The sequence below is a fragment of the Artibeus jamaicensis genome, unplaced genomic scaffold (genome assembly GCF_021234435.1).
Source record: "Artibeus jamaicensis isolate MK-2021 breed Jamaican fruit bat unplaced genomic scaffold, CSHL_Jam_final contig_466, whole genome shotgun sequence".
Taxonomy (NCBI): domain Eukaryota; kingdom Metazoa; phylum Chordata; class Mammalia; order Chiroptera; family Phyllostomidae; genus Artibeus; species Artibeus jamaicensis.
This window is the reverse complement of record NW_026521844.1, coordinates 18,602,376-18,621,191: the sequence shown is the minus strand read 5'-3', so window position 1 is coordinate 18,621,191 and position 18,816 is coordinate 18,602,376. Positions and strand designations below refer to the sequence as shown.

The following is an 18,816-nucleotide window of genomic DNA, read 5'->3' as shown; positions in this document are numbered from 1 at the left end:
TGAGAAAATGTCTGTAAAATACCCAGCACAGGGCTTAAGCAATGAGAGTTTGAGTCCTACAAAGTGCCTGAAATATGGGTCTTATTAAGTATTTGTTAATAGTTCTGTGTGAAATAGTCAAATGCATCTCTCATTTCCTCGCCTTTCATAAACCAAGCCCTTGCCGTTGTCCTCAGTCTACTTTCAGATTGGGTTTTACCCTGCCAGGGCCAGCCTGTGTGACCTTTTGGCGTCTCCTCTGTCATTGACTGCAGGCTCCCAAGGTGGGGGGAGGCCCTGCCACCTGTGCGAGTTGGGGTGGAAGGCTTCCTTAACTCCACTGAGGGTGAGGAGGCTGCAGGCAGGAGCAACTGAGCAGCAGACATTCCTGGGGGCCATCCACACTTGAGGACTATCTATTGGTGCCTTGTGTGGAGCTGTTCAGAGTGAATCCTGCAGGTCTGGTCTTTGTCTATAGCAGCGATTTCTCATGGCACACATACAGTAAGTTCCAAAATTCTGTGGCACACCAAAAATATTTTTTGTGATCTGAAGAAAAAATTGTATAAATTGATGCATTCACACCAGATGGCTATTGTTTTGTTGGCCGTTGTCATTTTTAAAAATTTGATGATCTAAGGGAATAGAGGTTAGTGCCTCTAACTAAATAGTCAGGTATTGTATGATTTAAAAATTCTTGTCACACACTGGTTGAAAATTGCTAGCCTATAGCGTCAGTTCAGGGGGAACACAGGGATGTGCCAACCATCACTGGGGCATGTTTTAGGCATCATAATATGTATTGCTTTAGGAAGAATAAATCTGTTTTCTTTTTTAGTTAATTTTTATTTATTGATTTTGAGGTGCAGAGAAAAAGAGAGAGAGAGTGAGAGAGAGACATCAGTTTCTCTTTTTCCACTTATTGATCGGTTGATATGGTTAGTTAGCACTTATTGGTTGACTCTTGTATGTGACCTGAACAGGGATCGGACCTGCAGCCTTGGCATATTGGAATGATGTTCTAACCAAGTGAGCTACACTTGGGTTTCTAACCCAGCTAGGCAAATATGTTTTCTTATGGTTGAACCTCTGATACCACTTGGCATTGGTTTTTTGCTATTCATGCCTGCACCTGCTTGGTGAGCCCTTTATGTATTTGGTTACATGAAAAATTCAAAGTGCTGTCTTGGCTGTTGTGGCTCAGTGGATTGAGTGCCGGCCTGCAAACCAAAAGGTCACTGGTTTGAATCCCCATAAGGGAACATGCTTGGGTTGTGGTCCAGGTCTGAGGTGAGGGGCATGTGAGAGGCAACCACACACTGATGTTTCTCTCCCTCTCTCTTTCTCTTCCTTCCCCTCTCTCTAAAAATAAGTAAATAAAATCATTAAAAAATAAAAAATCAATAAAAAGTTCTTAGCAAAAATGGAAAGAAAAATATACAAATCTTGCATGTGCCATGAAGGTAGGTTTTAACTATCTTTGGACCCAATTATTGGGGAAATGAGTACTTTGTTTTTTATTTTTATTATTTATGTATTTATTTATTAACCTTCACCCAGGGACATTTTTCCTTTCATTGCTTTATTTAGAGAGACAGGAAAGGAGAGAAACATCAATATGAGAGAGAAGTACCTATTGATTGCTTCCCTGACATGCCTGCCCAGATGGGGCATGTGCGCCCAAACTAGGAACTATACGTGCAACTCAGGCCCGTGCCCTGCCCAGGAATTGAACCTTAACTGTTCAGCTATGGGACAACACTCCAAACTAACTGAGCCACAATTGCCAAGGCGAGAAGTGAATACTTTGAAGGGGATGGGGAAAAGTGAGAAGAAATTCCTCCCTGTACCCATTTTCCCCTCTATTAGCGCTTGCTGGGTATCCCTTGTTCCCAAGTACCCTTGTAGGTTTCATTTCACAGGCAGCCTCTAGTCCCGGTAGGTATTTCTGAAGCTACCTCGTGTTGTTAGTCCCTGAACAAGGACATATTTTCTGGTAAGTGAAAGAACTGCTTGTGGACAAAGCAAGAATCCTCTCTCTAGATAGCATTGGAGACAATACTCCAGTAAGTTGTGCTAACAAACCTCAACTGGATACTCAGCCCTGCCAGATGACACTACTGTGTGTGCATACTTTAAAGAGAACTCGTTTTTTCTCTCTGACCTGACTTGCCTTTCTCTTCCTAGCTTCCTGTTCTACTCTTGTTGTCAGCCAGCGGCCTCACCACATGGTCCACTGAAAATAAAGAGGAACCACATGTGTAACAGGGAACAACCTCATCTTCCCACCATCAAACTCCCACTTTGCTCCTCTTCTTTCTGCATGTTTACTTTGTACCCTTAAAGACCAGGCCTCCTCATGGGATCTGAACCCCACCCTCTGACACCTTCTCTGGGATTCCTGCTGTATCCACTCTGTATCACTGCTGTCTCCCACTCCACTGAATCATTTTGGTCAGCTACATGCAGACATGATGCAGTCTCTCCCATTTTCAACTCTGTTCCACATTTTGCCCCATGTCTTTGCTTCCTTTTAGTGCTCAAACACTCAAGAGTTAATTTATGCCCTCTATATCCACTTCTTCATTTTCATTCACTCCTCAGTCTACCCCCAGCTAGCTTCTGCTCCATCACTCTGCTGCATTTGCTCTCATCAAGGTCAACCAATGAATGCTGTGTTCCTCCAACTCCAAAGGACTCTTTTTTGTGTCACTCAGCCCCTGTCACAGTGGCCACTCTCTTCCACTCACTGTCCTACCTGAGTTCTCATGACCTTCGACCCTCCTGGCTTTCCCTTTACTCATGGGTCTCTCCTTCACAGTTTGCCTTGCAGACCCCTAAACCTCTAAATACAGGGATTTCTGGGGAGTCCTTACCGAGACCTCTTCTTTTCCCCCAAACACCATCTAAGTGACCTCATCCATAGCTTTAAATAGCATCTAGAATTTAACAAATCATATGCATGTACATGTCTGAATGGAATTCTAGAGTCTTCTGCACCCCCACCTGGTCCTCCCTAACTCTGTGAGTGGCACTGTCATCCACAGGGTTGCTCATGTCAGAACCCTAGGTGTCAGTCTTGATTTCTCCTCTGTCTCATGCCACTCCCCACACCAAATGCATAAGTGCCCACAACTCTCCTTCCAGACTAGATCTGAAGACGTCACAATTCCTAGCATCCAGGCCACCATTATTTCCTGCCTGCACTAAGTAATGCCACAGCCTCCTTACAGGCCTCCCAGATGTCATGCCCTGTTTCCCATGATTCCCCATAGAACAACCAAGTGGTCTGTCGAAAGGTAAATTAGATTACATTATTGCCCTCTTAAAACCCTTTCATGGATGCCTGCTCACTTAGAATAAAATCTACACAGACTGCAGGACTGGCCCATCTGTATACCTCACTGGCTTTACCATGGAACTTTCTCCTTAGTCCTCTCTCTTGCCACACTTCAGCACATGGACTGCGTTTCTGTTCCTTAAACACTCAGAGCTCTTTCCCTACCAGGCCTTTGCACATGCTGGTCTTTTCGTCTGGATTGTTATTCTCTCAGTTACTTAAGAGGCTGGCTCCTTTTCATTTCCAATGTCAAAAGCCCTTTCCTGACTACCTTCTTCAAGGCAAAGCCCTCCCTCTATAGTCACTCTCCATCAAGGTGAACAAGTATGTAATTATTCCATTTGCTTGAATTTTGTTTTCTCCCAGTTGACTGTTCGGCTGTAAGTTGTGTAACAGAGGCTATACCTTCTAAGCTGATACCAAGTATATAGTGTTTGGTACTTAGCAGGCACTAAATAAATACTTGTAGAATCAGTGAGGTGTTTGTTATATTTGTGTGCACTTGAAATCAACAGCCACATATGTCTCTCTGTCAGGGACTCATTTTCTTTTACCTGTGCTCAGAGTTCTTACACATGGTGCAAGAGGCTGCTCATTTATCCCATGGGGAAGTAAAGTAAATTTTTTCTCTCAACAGCCATGATCTCCTTGAATCTGTCAGCAGACACACACTCAAAAATTAGTCTTTTAAAGATAATTCCAGTTGAAAAAGCTCAGAAATGATTTTGGCAAGTACTCTGAGAATACAGTGGGGAGCTGGAAATATTTTCTCCAGAATTTCAACTACAACATATTTGTAGAGGCTCCTTCAGACACAAAAGAAAGAGGAAGGAAGTCTAATTCTCTAAAAATCGCAAATGGTAAATCCAAGTGAGAGCTAAACTTCTCTTTAAAAAATCATCCTTCCACAATGAAAGAGAAAGAAATATACAAAAAGTAGACTTGGGGTGGAGCAGACTGGGGTGAATGAACAGTAAAGGAATTTGCCTCTTAAATGTGGGGAGAAACAAATGCCAAGTTAGAAACCAAATCAAACAGTGCAAAAAGAAGTCCTGTAGCACGGTTCCATATGGAACAAATATGAATTTTAATTCAAGGGGAAAGGAGACATATTTTTGTCTGTTTTCCCTTTTCTGCTTCTTCCTATTATTACTAGTAGATTGATTCTATGTTCTGTGCTCTGAGACTTTTTTGTCCTGTCTTTTGAACTCAGAACTATTTTCCCTGCCAAACCCCTTCCTGTACGCCCCATTCTTCTGTATTCTTAGTTCTTCCACAGACGTCTCTCATCTGCGGCCACCTCCTGAGAATATAAAAATATCCTCTACCATTTCTTCTGTTCAGCATACTTAGGGGTAATACTCTGAATGTAACACAGCATTAACAGGACAGTCTGACCTCAGAGTTTTGGTGAGTGTGTTGGCACACTGTTCTGAAATGTGTTAGCAACTAGATTTTCCAGGCTATCAAGGGAAAAAATCAAGTACATGCAGCAACTTCCGAGAAGTAGTCCCAGTTCTTCCAAATTCGTTGCAACCTGTGAGCACTAACTGATCCAATTCCCACTAAAAGATGCAAGCCTGGATAAGCTAGTTTTACTAAGAACAGAAAGGTTCTGAAAGAATTCTCTCTTTTTGCTTGCACTACATGTCAACAAGTTTTTCTACATGGATGTTTCTGCTCCATGTGTAAGTGCTAGCTGTTTTTCTTGCCTACATGGGTTTTAATCTTGGATAGATATCTAGGAATCAGAATCTGAGCTATCATTGAAAAATAATTATTCTAAAAATGCTTAATTTGATATTAGGTGCATCTCACCTCAGTAAGTTATATAAAAATCCTAACTTGATAATTATAAAATGAATCTAAATGAAATAAAACAAACAAGTCATTGTGCCCCCCCAATTAACTGTTCTGTATGATGCTACAATAGTGCATACATGTCAATATATATTTGTCAAAACTTATAGAATGTGCAGTACAAAGAATGAACCCTAATGTAAACTATGGACTTTAGTTAATAAAAATGTACAATCACTGCTCACTGGGAAATGTTAATTAGGGAAAATCATGCAGAGAGAGATGAATTATATGGGAACTCTGTACTTTCTACTTGAAATTCTATGTAAGCACAAAACTGCTCTAAAAATTAAAGTCTAGTAATTAAAAAACATAAAGTAGTTAATAACTCTTTGGTTTTAAGATCTTTGGTGATACTCGGGATTATTTCACTAAACTAATCTGAACAACCTGAAACTATAGCAACAGTGAACCAGAAAGAAGCACTTGAAGTTCTCTTGCCACTGTCATGGCACGTTGATGTAACACTGGTGTCTGATGCTCCTTATCGAGTTTGACACATTCCTCTCCTTTCAGCTCCTGGACTTAAAACCTTACACACCATCTAAAGCCCATTTCCCTGGGATCTCTTTCATCAGAACTTCCAACTCTCTATCTGGAAGTAACTTTGTCACTCTTGAACCTGGGGGCAATTTGCTTGACCTTTCCAGCTTGCACGTGTTGTTCTAAGGGCTTTTCTGGTTACAATAACAAGTTAGCTTTAGGGCTGGAAGATCCTTGGGTCATTCTCTGATTAGTTCTATCCATTCTCCAAACACTTGATTTATTATGGACACCGAAGACCACCACAATGGTACTTGGGTTTTACTCCCTGGAATGCTGCCCTTGTCTGCCTGCAAGGATGCATATTTTGTGCTTTTTAATATTCTTCATCAACTTTGTTTGACCACATTTAACCCATTTTAGAGTCTTTGTTAAAAAGCCTTGAAAATATAACCTTATTGTTTGATGTGGGCCCTGAACTTTACACTCAAGTTGATCTTTGCATACGGCACTCGCTCTAAAAGGGTTAGGAAGGCATCCAGTTCACTTTCAAGAATCCAACCACTTAAGAACAGGGGCTGTCTCTGAGTCTCAGTGTGGCGCTTGCCCAGACAACACACTGGTCCATGATGCTCATGATGAATCCTGTGGAACGCAGGGTGCTTCCTGTTTAGGGCAGCCTTACAATGTGGTAGTTTATTGTCCCTTTAAGGGGTGTGTGCGTGTGTGTCTCTGGGGTGGAAGTAGCAGCAGGGCAGTTAATAGGAGCTTAAAGAAAAAAAGATGAGAGCTTGGAAACCTGAGACCAGCAGAACAGGGTTTTCAGTAGAGGCATGAGGAAAAAAATAGCCAAAATGAAAAATAAATAACTTGTAGACCTTGTAAAAGAAACTCCCTTCTGTGTTGGTAGCAGCTGATCTCCAATTACATGAAATCTGAGATCACTGATTAGCACAACCATGCTGATTTCCCACCAAGCTCTTGGGGATGGCAGGTAGGTAGGTAGCACTGGTGAAGCTGAGCTTACCAGGCTCCACACCCACACTGACCCAGTGCTCCCCTTCCTGGGTCCTGGGACTGAGGGCAACTTGTCCCTGGGACCTAGAGTTCCCTTTCTGTCCCATTTAGCTGCTCGCAGATGCTGTCCCGCCCCCTCTCTCCGCTGTCAGGATACATGCCCCAGGCTCCCACAGAGCTAGTTTTTTTTTCCTGTGTGCCCTACAGGCCTAGCTCCATGTTTTTATTTCATGATACAGGAAAAAGGGCAACGAGAAGGACATCCTTAGAAAAGGTCTTTAAAATACTTAAAAAATGTGGGAGGCATAATTCATGGGAAGTGGAACTGGGCCCGTCTTTGTGTCTGCTGCAGGCATGGATGGTGAGGTGCAGAGCAGCCGGTGCCACCTGATGCACCGGCCAGAACCACCGCAGGAGAAATGAGGGGCACTGGGGCAACCCAGCTGCTTTCTGAACCAGTATGGACTTTAGGCAGGAGGGCAGAGGGGTGAAGCTTTATAAATAGGAAGTCAAGATGTTTGTGAGTAGAATGGCCAGTTGTTTTATTTTAAATTCAGCTTTAAGTGGTAGGGAGTGGACTTTATTAGATTTTATCTCACATTCAACATCAGAACAGCAGCTTATCACAAGCTGAAAGGGACAGGCTCTGTCCTTTCTGAGGAATGTGCCAAACAGTCAACTAATCAGACCTGAACCGTCCAATACGTGGCACCTGGAAAAAACTCCCTCTCATCACGCTCATTTAAAAGTAGGCAATTAAGTGGTTTGGATATTACTTTGAGAGTGGCTTTTTAAGCAAAAAATTTGTTATTAATGGCACACATTTTAGGGCATGGTTAGTTGCATTTTCTTGAGTGTCGTGCACATGGCATTTCCCGAATGTTATAAAATATTCTCCATCTGTTCCTAGCAGGAGTAACGAATCCCATTGTCTCGATTCCACAATGCTTCACTGTGTTAAAGTTAATGTCAACAGCAAATTAACTATCCCTTTGACTGTTTCAAATGTGACTTTTAATTAACCATATTAACCTAATATATCATCATGTGAGCAGCAACTAAAATAAGATTATAGGCATTTTCAACTTTTGAATGCCTGCAGAACATGAAAAGCACTTTATGAGGCTTGCATTAATGCATATTTTATTATAATGCAATTCTACATTAGATATTCCACTTATGGATAGAGCCAAAATAGTTTCTGCTCTGCAGTGATGCTAATTTAAATGAGTAAACCACAAAGAATCAAGAAAGTTTAACTATTTGTGCATCTCAGCATTTTCATGCTTAAAAGCGTATAAGAGTTCTTTTGAGACAGAATCACCTCTCTAGTTAGTAGGGAAATGCACAGCCCTTCTGTTTCAGGTGGGCTGAGGTGAGGGAGCAAGGATGTGGCATTGCTTTTGCAACGCTAACTATTGAGGGATAATGCTGAGTGTGTCCTGGGCATTGTCCCTTTACTCCACACATGGACAGCTTGGTCAGGTCTGCTTGCACTGAGCCTCCAGCAAGGCTGAGCTGCACGTGACAGGGTTGTGAGCAGTGGCTGGTGGGTTGCCCTTGACCACTTGAGTAAGAAGAGCACGTGCCACATAAATGCACAAAGACGCGCTCGGCAGGGCTGCCACAAAGCATCCTGCGCAATATTACTAATAGACCTGTTATGATTTTTATAGCTTTTCAAGTTATTTTTGAGTCAGTGTGAGCATTCAATTATTTCCTGTTAAATAGGGAACAAAACAGGCCTAAAGACTGAAAGGAAGAGCTGCTGTGGGAAGTGATCTCTCCAGAGGGAAGCATGCTAGCGACTCCTGGTTTGTGACTCACAATGAGCCCAGAGCACTCTGCCATATGGATGGCAGCCGTCACTCAGCAGACTCCCGAGCTCCTACTCTGCATCCGATGGGCTTTGGGACACAAACGTGAGTAAGCAATAGTATCTGTTGCGAAGGAATTCATTCATCCATTCATCAACATTTACTGAGCATTAATGATGTACACTATGTACTAGGAAACTGGAATATGCAAACACAGTATAAATTACCATATGATATTATGACAAAGCCAGTTATAAAGGTAGAGAAAAAAATTCTTCACAAGTATAGAGGTAGAAAGAGAGATTAATTATATCTGGTAGAGTCACAGGAATTCTCAGCATTCAGATTGAATCTTAAAGATGGATTAGGGAATCAAGGATGGGGTTGGGGAAGGAGGGCCAGGCCATTTCTGGCAAAGGAATAGCATGGGCAGATCATGGAGTTAAGAACTCATGCTTGAGAGGAAAAGTAAGAAAATAAGAAATTTTGGCTAGAACTTGTGGCTTCATAGGCAAGAAACACAGCTAGAAATAACACGTGCAAGACCTTGTGCATTGTATTAGGGCTTTCGCTTTATTCCATTTGCCAGGAATGGCAAAGCCCAGAGCTTTCAGCTTTTTATTCTCACAGCAGATACCACAATCTGCCGTAAGTGGTGTTCTTTCCTGCTGAGCCCAGGCCAGCCCATCTCTCCACAGGGCTTTAGGAAGCCACCACCAACTCTGCTGGAATTGGATTTAGAAGTATATTTACAATCTTTGCTACAGGCAAAGGAAGCTAACTAAAGTTTTCAAATATAGAAACGACAAGGTCATATTTGATTGTTCGGAAGACAATTTTACTAGTACACTAGAGAGTGGATTGGAGTAGTGAAAGTCTTGAATCAGGAGAACTAATGGTAAACAGTTTAATAGTTTAAGCCATTTGCTCTCAATCTGAGTGCACACTAAAATGAGTGCTTGTTAGAAATATCTTATACCTACGTAGGCCTTACCCCAACCCAGTGAGCCCAAGTGGTTCATGTACGCTCAGGCATTGAGATCCACTTGTCTGAGTATTAGTTAATGAGGACATTTATTAACAGAAGAGTTTTTAATTTTCCTTCAATAGGAACTCAGAGAGGAGAGAAGATGACTTGGAGATGATGGGAAAGGATTTGCCAATGTTTGGCCTTTACTCAAATAGTGCTACTAATAACGACTATGCTTTCTTGGCATTCTTCAATGTGTTTGCTGATATATAATATCATTTAACCCATCACCCCCTAAATATGTATTTATTATCCCCAATTTATAGTCAAGGTAACCAAATCTCAGAGACTTTAAGTAACTTGCTTAAGATCATAGAGCAATCTGATGCCAAAAGTTATATTCTTTTCACTCCTCCATGTACAGGAGATAGAAGAAATCTGAGCAGTTGGGGAGTGTGTTGTTAGTCCTGGCTATAATCAAGCTCACTTTCAGAAACTAAAAACTGAGGCTTTTGCTGTGAAGGAGGCTAGGCTGGCCATTTGGCTCAGGAAATGGGTGTTTTTACACCTACTGTAGTCTTTTTGGGGAAGACTGATGAGAACATGAACATTTTTCTCTGGGTCAGAACAAGGTCATTGCCACCCGGCAGAGACTGTACTTTCCTTTGTGTTCTGGTTGGCTCACATCCTCATTGTGGGCACATTGGGTCATTGTCCTGACTAGGTCATTTGCTTGGTTGTGATTCCTGTGAACATACAGAAAACCTCGAAACTTGCAGACTTTGGCTCATGTTAAATGTCCTTTTGCAAATGTCTGTAAAACTTGGACTTGTTTCACAAATTTAGCAACCGAACAATGATTCATGGTTGCCTAATTACTTGGATTGTTCCAGAACTAGTAAGCAGGAAAATAATAATGGTAGCAGAGTGTTCACGGTAAACACTAAGTTCTTACATGGTTTAAAACTTCAATTCTAGAAATCTCACTACACAATCAAGGCAACTATAATGGCTAACACCCACGATGTGTATTTAATTTACAACCTGTATGTCACCTACCAGCCAGCAGGGCGATAGGCCATGAAGAGAGAGCTCGGGAGGGACATGTTACTGTAGCCAGGTGAGCCCAGGGCTTTCCCTGTGCCACGGAGTGCAGAATTCCTAACTCCAAGTCTAATGCCTTCAGTTATCATATTGTTTTAATTTCCAGCAATGGAGACAAGTAAAGAATGTTTTATTTATTTGTTATGCTTTACTCTCTCAGCAATCTCTTATGTATTTCATTAGCATCTGCTTTTTTATCATTGGAAAAAGTGTTCTGTGGAGCGTTTGGATTCCTTTGTGGGTGAGAGGGACCCCAGGGGGTGTCACAGTGAGGAGAAGACAGTGGGGGAGAGAATTAAACCCTAGGCTCTAGGATATTCATCCCATCTGCAACCAGAGTTTTGCTTTTATTAATTTTATACTTGAAAACAAAGGCTACAATTGGTGTGAAGAGTACTGCTCTAGACATAAAGAATCTCTGGGTAAAACATTTGCATATGTATATCAATAGGTCTTCATTCCATTTTAATTATCTGGAAATCCAGTTTTGATCCTGTATATGTCTGAAAAAAAGCAGCTAGAATAGAGCAGAGAAGAGCTGTCACAAAGCTATCAACTTGACTCTCAGGAGAGGTCTGAATCTACCTACAGGCCTGTACACTGTGGCCAATGGACTTAAAATGGGTTTAAAGGTAGAGTTTTGGATTTCACAATTCCGGTGACTAGATTTCAACAGCATACATTAACACAGAGCTGTTGGAAGCATGCTGAAAAGTAATAGACGCCACAGCGAAGGAAGTGAGTTAAGACTTCATCACCCACTGCACTGGAGGGACTGTATCACAGTGGGTGGAAGTGTGGGCTCTCTGGACTCTAACAGATTTTGGTCTATGACTCCATGTAGCCCCTTACTCACACTCTGACTCTGAAGCTCAGTGCTCTCTTTGTCCAACGGGCATAGCAGTCAGGCTCTACTGATAGGGCGGCTGCTTCACAGGCCTTCAGGGCTTTCCCAAAGCTTTCCCGATCCCCTGGCGCTACCCGCGGCTGCCTGAATCAGAATTTTCAGTGGGAAGGCAAGGCTCTGAACTTTTAACCGGTGCCTCAGGGGACTCTGAGCTGCTTCCCCATCAACTATGACTTTAGAGGTAGGTTCATACATCCTGATAAAGTTTCTTGGGGATAAGAATGGGAATGGGGATCCCCAGCCTACGATGACCCTGGCCTTGCTTTGTAGGCCCTCGTCTTGCTTCCTAGACTTGCATCCTCTCTGATGGCAGAGAAGCATCTCTCTGGGCACTCTGACAATCAGAACCCATTGCTGCTTCTTGTCAGGGCCAGAGAGAAAGCAGCTGTGACCTCATGGAGGAGTGTCAAATGCTTTTTGCCTTTTGGTCCTTAAAGAAAAGGGTAAAAGAAGCCAGGAGGGATCCTTGAAGACCAATTAAGTGACTTTTGTATATAAGAGGTTAATATGGATGCCCCTTTAAATAGAAAACCCTCTTAAACCTACAGTTGTGTATTTGGAGAGGTGTGGAAGGTGTACCAGGCTGGAAACTGGCCACATTGTTGCAGTGGTCTTGGCGGATCTCGGAGACAAAGAGCAGAAAGAGCGCCCATTTTGACTGCAGTGTCAAAGTGTTGTGGTTGTCAACTCAGCTGTGTCTAAGTACATCCTTAGAGGCTTCACTGTAAATAAAACTGACTCCTGATTCTGTAATAATTCAGTTTGTATATAAAGTGGCAGAGAGGAGGACACAGTAAACATTTTCGGCCTCATTTGGTCTTTGTGTTTTTCTGTGTCAGACTGGAAATCCTGACAGGCAGACAGGACATAGAGGTATATTTAAAAAAATATCTTCGTGAAACTCAGAGAGAGACAGAGAGAAACTGGGGAGCAAGTGGCAGACAGTCAGCTCTGCTTAATCTCTTATTTTTGACTTAACTCATTCCAGCCCACGTTGGTGTGTGTATCACTGATCCTGGGCCATGCGTATATATATATTTTTAAAATGATTCTTTAAAAATAATGCACACCCACCTGCACCCCAAAGTAGGGGATGACCTTACAGGATCTTGCTTCTACTCAGACCAGCCGTTGGGCAGAGAAAAAGAATTAGAATGGTCCAGGACAAATCAATCACCTTCGGATTAAAAAACAACTTAAAACAACCCGAGAATTGTATGTCTAGGCTATCAAGTAATTGGAATAATCACAGTGCTTGGCAACACTATGACAATAGCGTCTCCCCATTTCAAAGAGTAGTAAACAGACATTTGAAAAAGTTACATGACTTACCCAAGTCACTTGGTTATTAAGTGAAAGAGACAGGAGTCTAAACCCATTTGTTTTAAATCTAAAGCCCTTCTAAGTTCAACAATGTCATACCACCTTTAAATGATAACATAAAAGAATGCCACGTGATCTGAAAATTTCTTCCCTTCTGTTCTGTCAGGCACTGCTGGAATCATAGCCAAGGAGTGGCTGAGACTGCTTGGGGCCTTCAGATTTCATAATTTAAAACTCACCAATGCCTCCCACATAAGACTCTTGTCAACCGACAGCCCAAGGGATGAAGTTTTGACCTCCCCGTGCCACTGTCTGCCACCACTGATTTCACTCTCATTATCATCGGTAATTATTTGTGAGTCCCCTGGAATTCTACCTTGCTCTGTCTCACAATCTCCTCGTTAGTGCTTCTTCCTGGTGTGCAGGTTCATCATGCAGTTCCTTGGACAGGCGCCCTCGGCCTCCTTCACTACCAGTATGTATTGACCATCAGCTTTTTCCTTTGTAATTAATTACAATCGGCACAGCTGCATACGAACTGAGGGGTTGGAGGGAAGAAATGCAGTTTCCAGCTCTCTCGCTCACTTAAGCCTTACATAAGGATTTTTGCTGCATGAGTCCCAGGCTGCTTAATTCTTGCTCAACGCACAGCATTCCTTTTCCCTCCAACCTCACTTTATGTCACACTCCCTCCTTCAACACTGACGTAGTCCTTGGTTTCTAACACGAATACATTACTCTTCAGATCCTTTTCACTGATGCTCCTAAGGCTCCACATTGCATTGTATTGCCATGTCATTGAAAGCTATTGCAGTGCCGGCTGGGTCTGAGTTCTCAACAGTCACGAGGACTCTGATGGTTGCCTGTCCTGATTCAAGGCTGTGCTTGGCTGTGTTCAGTTTTGATCATTCGCTTCATCTTAACAATTGTTGATCAATTCACAATTTTCTTATCATTATTGATACAACTCTGGGAGTGACAATTGCTTCCATAAGAAGGATGCTGCCGCCTGGATTATGTGGGGTGCTCACATGTACAATTACAGGTCTCCAAACGGTGTTAACTGGCATGAACAAACCGGCAGCCAGGTCACAGACTAATGCATAGGAAAAATCTCAAAAGCATCAGGACACAATGTGAGAACTTTCGTATTGTGGCACTGTAAACAAAATAATAGGTAGCTTGGAATCCTGGTTGATTAAACTCGTCTTAAATGCCCTCAGGACTACTATATCATGCTTAGTCTCCTGGATACCCTTTCACACTGTCAGCCAGCAAACTGTAAGTTTATGCTCGACCAGCCTAGCACAGAATGAGGTTCTAAATTCTGTGCACAAGTATGCCAAACCACAACAATTAAGTCAAAAGCAAATAAGCAAATAAGAGATTGAGCAGGGGTCAAAAGACAACACGCAGCGTCAACCTGAATTAGAGCAAGTCTGTCACGGGAATACATTGGTGATTTTACTACCATTTAATTAAAGGAAACTTTTTGATTCTCTGCTGATTGAATATTTGCTAGAACACCTGCTGTGTGTCAGGCACATGCAGTAGGCCTCGAGGCTAGGATGGTGAGAAAACAGGTACCAAGGAGTGGCTGGAATTCGTCAGTGGGAAACAAGATGGGCCCCCATCTCAACACTCTGTACCTGGTGGTGTCCTTGAAGAAACTCTGAGAGAGGTTTCGGTTCTGGTCTTGGGCAGCTTCCCTCCCCCGGCTCTCTGTTTTTACCTTTTTGCTGAGATTTATGCTGGAAAGGGGGCATGAATCTTTCCTCAGATATAACTTGTAATATTATTTACTGTATTCAGCAATTATTACTATTCTTGCTGGTGGCAAAATCATAATTAAAGCTGAAAGAGGTACTTAATTCTAAGAAATTTCTTTAAAAAATCCTTAACAAAATTCTGAAGAATATGCCTCCCTCCATCCTTTAGGCTGAAAAGTTTGCCCCAAAGCGTCTGGTATTTACATTGACTACAGTCAATTCTTTGCCTGGGTTTTTCTCAGGATACCATTAGTTTGAGAATAGTGGGAGGTGATTTACTCTAATTAGAATATTTTCACTGCTCATCAGCGTTCTCTTTTGCAGACCTTTCGGAGAAGAGGGTTTATGGGTACCTAACTCCCCAGGACTTCTGGTTATGGGGACATGCACTTGTAATGGGACCAGTGTGGGAGCCTCCAAGGGCTGAACTTAAAGAATTGTGGTCTGGGTGATATGAGGGATCCAGAGTGGGATTTAAAAACAATCATATCATTTACACAATGGAATTCTATGCAGCAGAAAGAAGGAAGGAGCTCCTACCCATTGCAACAGCATGGATGGAACTGGAAAGCATTATGCTGAGTGAAATAGGCCAGGTGGTGAAAGACAAACACCATATGATCTTACCATTAACAGAAACCTAATCAACAAAACAAACAAGCAAGCAAAGTATAGCCAAAAACATTGAAATTGAGAACAGGCTGACAGTGACCAGAGGGGAGAGGGGAGGAGATAATGGGGGAAAAGGGTGAAGCATTTACAGGAACAATTATAAAGGACACATGGACAATAACAAGGGGGGGTGTGGAGACAGGGGAGGGAGGTGGGAAGGGCTGAGGTGGTGGGGAGGAGTGGGGGGAAAAGCAGAAAACTGTACTTGAACAACAATAAACAAAAGGAAATAAAGAAAAAAATGTGCTTTTTACTACCAGAAAAAAAAAATCATAAATTCATAACTGAATTGAGAAGCAAAAAAGATAGGATAGTCATTCTAGGTCATAACTGTTCACTGCAAATTTAGACCAAAAAATAAAAGGTTAGGAAGGCATCCTGTAATAATCATTATTGGGTATCTGTGAGTTTAAACACACTTTTCAGGAGGTGACAAGTTGCTTGCTATGGCATTACACGCTGTGCAAAATGGCTGGGGAGAGATTTGGCGAGAAATAACATCAGCTTCAGACCCAAAATTGAGAATTAAATTTCCTGAGGAAGTTTTGATCCCGGCTGAAGAAAACTGAAAATATATTCTGTTAGCAAAACTACTCTAATAAGAAAATGAGGAAAACGGTGCTGTATGGGTGGTAGTGACTGAAATCATTCACGATGGTATGAATTATTATAATACCATAAATTATAAGACCATAAACTTACCATATTTTCTCTATCATGCTTACTCACATGCAGACAGGAGTAGATCTAGATTTTATGGAGCTGGAAGTTTACCCAGTTTAGTAGGCTCTTTTTAACAAAAAGAATATAAGGCACTAAATGTAAAATAAGGACAGATCCCTTACGGGGGGCTCTTTCAAGGAAAGGACCCTATGAGTTGAGTGTCACTGATTCCTGGTGAATTCACTCTGGACATGAGCTCTGTTATGGGAAGCTAGGAGGAAGCTGCCAAAAGAGAAATGCAAACTAGGGTTCTATACCTCCCTTTGTCCATCTGAGCACTTTGCTTACCATCTTAGAAGCTGCTCGTTGATCCCCTAGGATCAACACCTGTCAATGAAACCTGTCAATGAAACAAACACCAGAACTTCTGCTTCTTTATGACCAGTAGACCATGATCCAGAATTTACTGATGTGGAAGATTCCTTATGAGGCCACTTGTAATGCTTATTGTTGATATATTTCTATTTATTATTGAATTAGCTTAGATTTAAAACACTCCACCCAATGCCACCATCTATGTAACAACCAGAGCAGAATCCACCAATAAATGAAGTGTAAAGACCAAACAACTAGCTACCAAGAATTAGATTCATCAAGATTAACCTGAATAAGCTGTTAAAATTGGGCAATGCATGTGAACACTATATCACCTTATTTCAAAAGGTCAAAGAAACGGAAAATTAGCTATAAAACTTCCTGCTGGGCGATCTATTTAATCACTCAGGATGGGTAGAGTGTGTCTAGTACATGTTCAAATTCACACATGTGTGTGTATTCATACACACACACAGAGAAACATGTCTCTACCTAAAAAGATTATTTTTTCTTTCTATCTTATCACTCTTTGAACAAACTATCAAAGCAATCCTCCAATGCTAGATAACATAGTCCCTAAATGCTACTAATACAAAAATGACTATAATAACACAAGTGGCATTGACACTTCTATAGTTTCTCAAATCTGCAACTATCCTATTTTCTAGTCTTTATTCCTTTAGTCATTGAAATGACTGATCTGTGCAGTTCAGACACTGGGAGGAGGGGAGAATGGTTTGACTTGAAGCAATGGTTGGTTGTGTAGCACATCCCACAGACTTAATACCAAAGAGGTTCCGGCTTTCTTTCCCGTGGTTCTTTTCTTTTTTGTTATGAAGGAAACTGACTGTGTGTGATCATGTGCACACGAGCACGTGTGTGACAGGAAGCATTAAATTCTTTGCGATTTTATTTTTGTGGTGACAGGAACAGGAAGACGTTCTTTTAAAGTTCTTTTCTTTTTCTAGGCAAAGTGTGAAAATGGAGGGTGAGAGTAAGCCAGTTCTCAGAATGAGCTGTTCATCTAAGATATAAAGGGGAAAAAAAGTAATTTTCAACAGCTAAATGAGAACTGCCGCAAGTGGTAGTCGATCAAATCAATGACACGGCTTCAGCATGTTGTCTTAGATTCAGCAAGAAAATGTTATAGAGAGAAAACTGCAGGAGTCCTTGTTGTACTCCCCCCACTCCAATGAATTTAAAGGGTCTGCTGCAACTTGGATGGGCCTTCTGTGAAGGCCGTGTACCTATCATTGATTCTATTGATGTGTCAGTGATGATTCAGGGTTGGGTATAAAAGGAAGCACCAGAAGATATACATTTCCACCTAGGGTATTTACCCAACACTACTGCCTTAAAAGCATGGTTCTAGATCTTATGAGTGCCCATTTAAGGAGTCTCTGTCTGTGACCTGAGCTCTAAGCAAGGTCCTGAGCTGCTAACTAAGTAAATATGGATCTAAAAAAAAAACCACAAACCAACCAGCCAGGTATAGTAATCAATGATTTGAACAGATTGCAAATTTTGGCTGAAAGAATGGCTTATCCATCAAACCCATGTAACTCCAAGGTTAATTATAATTCTAGCTTTCGAGTTGAAAGTTATTTAAATAAAAATTATTTACAAAGGGAACAGCAGGGGGGAAAACATGTAAATTAGACTCATTAAATGGACATATTCACTCACAGTTCATTTTTGGATAATTTATGCCAGTTTTCTCTGATGTCATCTGTTGTTTAAGTTAATAATTAATTATGCTCATTATTGACTGCTGGAGGTTGCTTAGTATTTTGGCAGAGGGGGATGTATTATTTGGGAAAGCTTCTATGGACATTGAACTTGCATTATAGGTACAGGGTTTGTTGCAAAAATGCAACACATTTTCTTAAACAATTCAATATCCTGATGTATTTAGTTCTGTATTCTTAGGAGGCTTTGCAGAAGAATCTCTCTCTCTTTACTGGCATAGAAACAGTGGAAACCAAAAGAGAACAAGGTAAAATGTTTTTTCTAACTTTGTAGCACTTACTTCTTCAAAGTAAAGGCAAATTTTAAAGTTCTTCACAAGGCATCTCATTTATAGGCCAAGTTACAGGTCTCTTGAGAAATCCAATATACTTATGATGTCCATTTACAAGATTTTATGACCATAAAATTAACTCTAAAACTTTGTTCTACAGCTCCACTAAATGTGAGAAGTATGTGTACCTAAGAAGGTAAGACAGTAATCCATTTAGAACTTTTGAAATTCTTGGTGGAGATAACAGTCCTTTATGTGCTTCAGCTCTGTGTAATGTAGTAACTCTGGCCTTAAGAAGGTAACAGGAATGGTGCCCACTCTTAATGTTGTTTTCCTTTTAAAAAAGAAAATGTTTTCTGGCATGTAATTGTTTTTTATTTTTTTTCAAAAAATACTTGGTCCTGTGCAGTGTTTTATACTCCCATCATTTTCCATTTATAATTCATTCTTGTTACAGTGCATTGAAAGGTAAAAAAGGTGTTATATAGTTCTTTAAAAAGTTAAACAAAAATAATAA

The 18,816-nt window shown here is 41.3% G+C and overlaps 1 protein-coding gene and 1 long non-coding RNA gene across 3 annotated transcripts in view; one reads left to right on the top strand and one right to left on the bottom strand.

Annotated features, from left to right (window-relative positions):
* The window catches only part of SLC9A9 (solute carrier family 9 member A9), a 529,357-nt gene that overhangs the window by 53,494 nt on the left and 457,047 nt on the right, over window positions 1–18,816 (bottom strand). The window lies entirely within an intron of this gene.
* LOC119055238 (uncharacterized) overlaps window positions 8,351–18,816 on the top strand; it is a 36,714-nt gene continuing 26,248 nt past the window's right edge. Inside the window, exons 1-2 of one of the 2 annotated variants that reach the window (XR_008392043.1) lie at window positions 8,351–8,601; window positions 12,967–13,145. This is a non-coding gene — a long non-coding RNA (uncharacterized LOC119055238). Of the gene's footprint in view, window positions 8,602–12,966; window positions 13,276–18,816 lie in introns of both variants that reach the window. The other variant, XR_008392044.1, reaches the window with a different exon arrangement.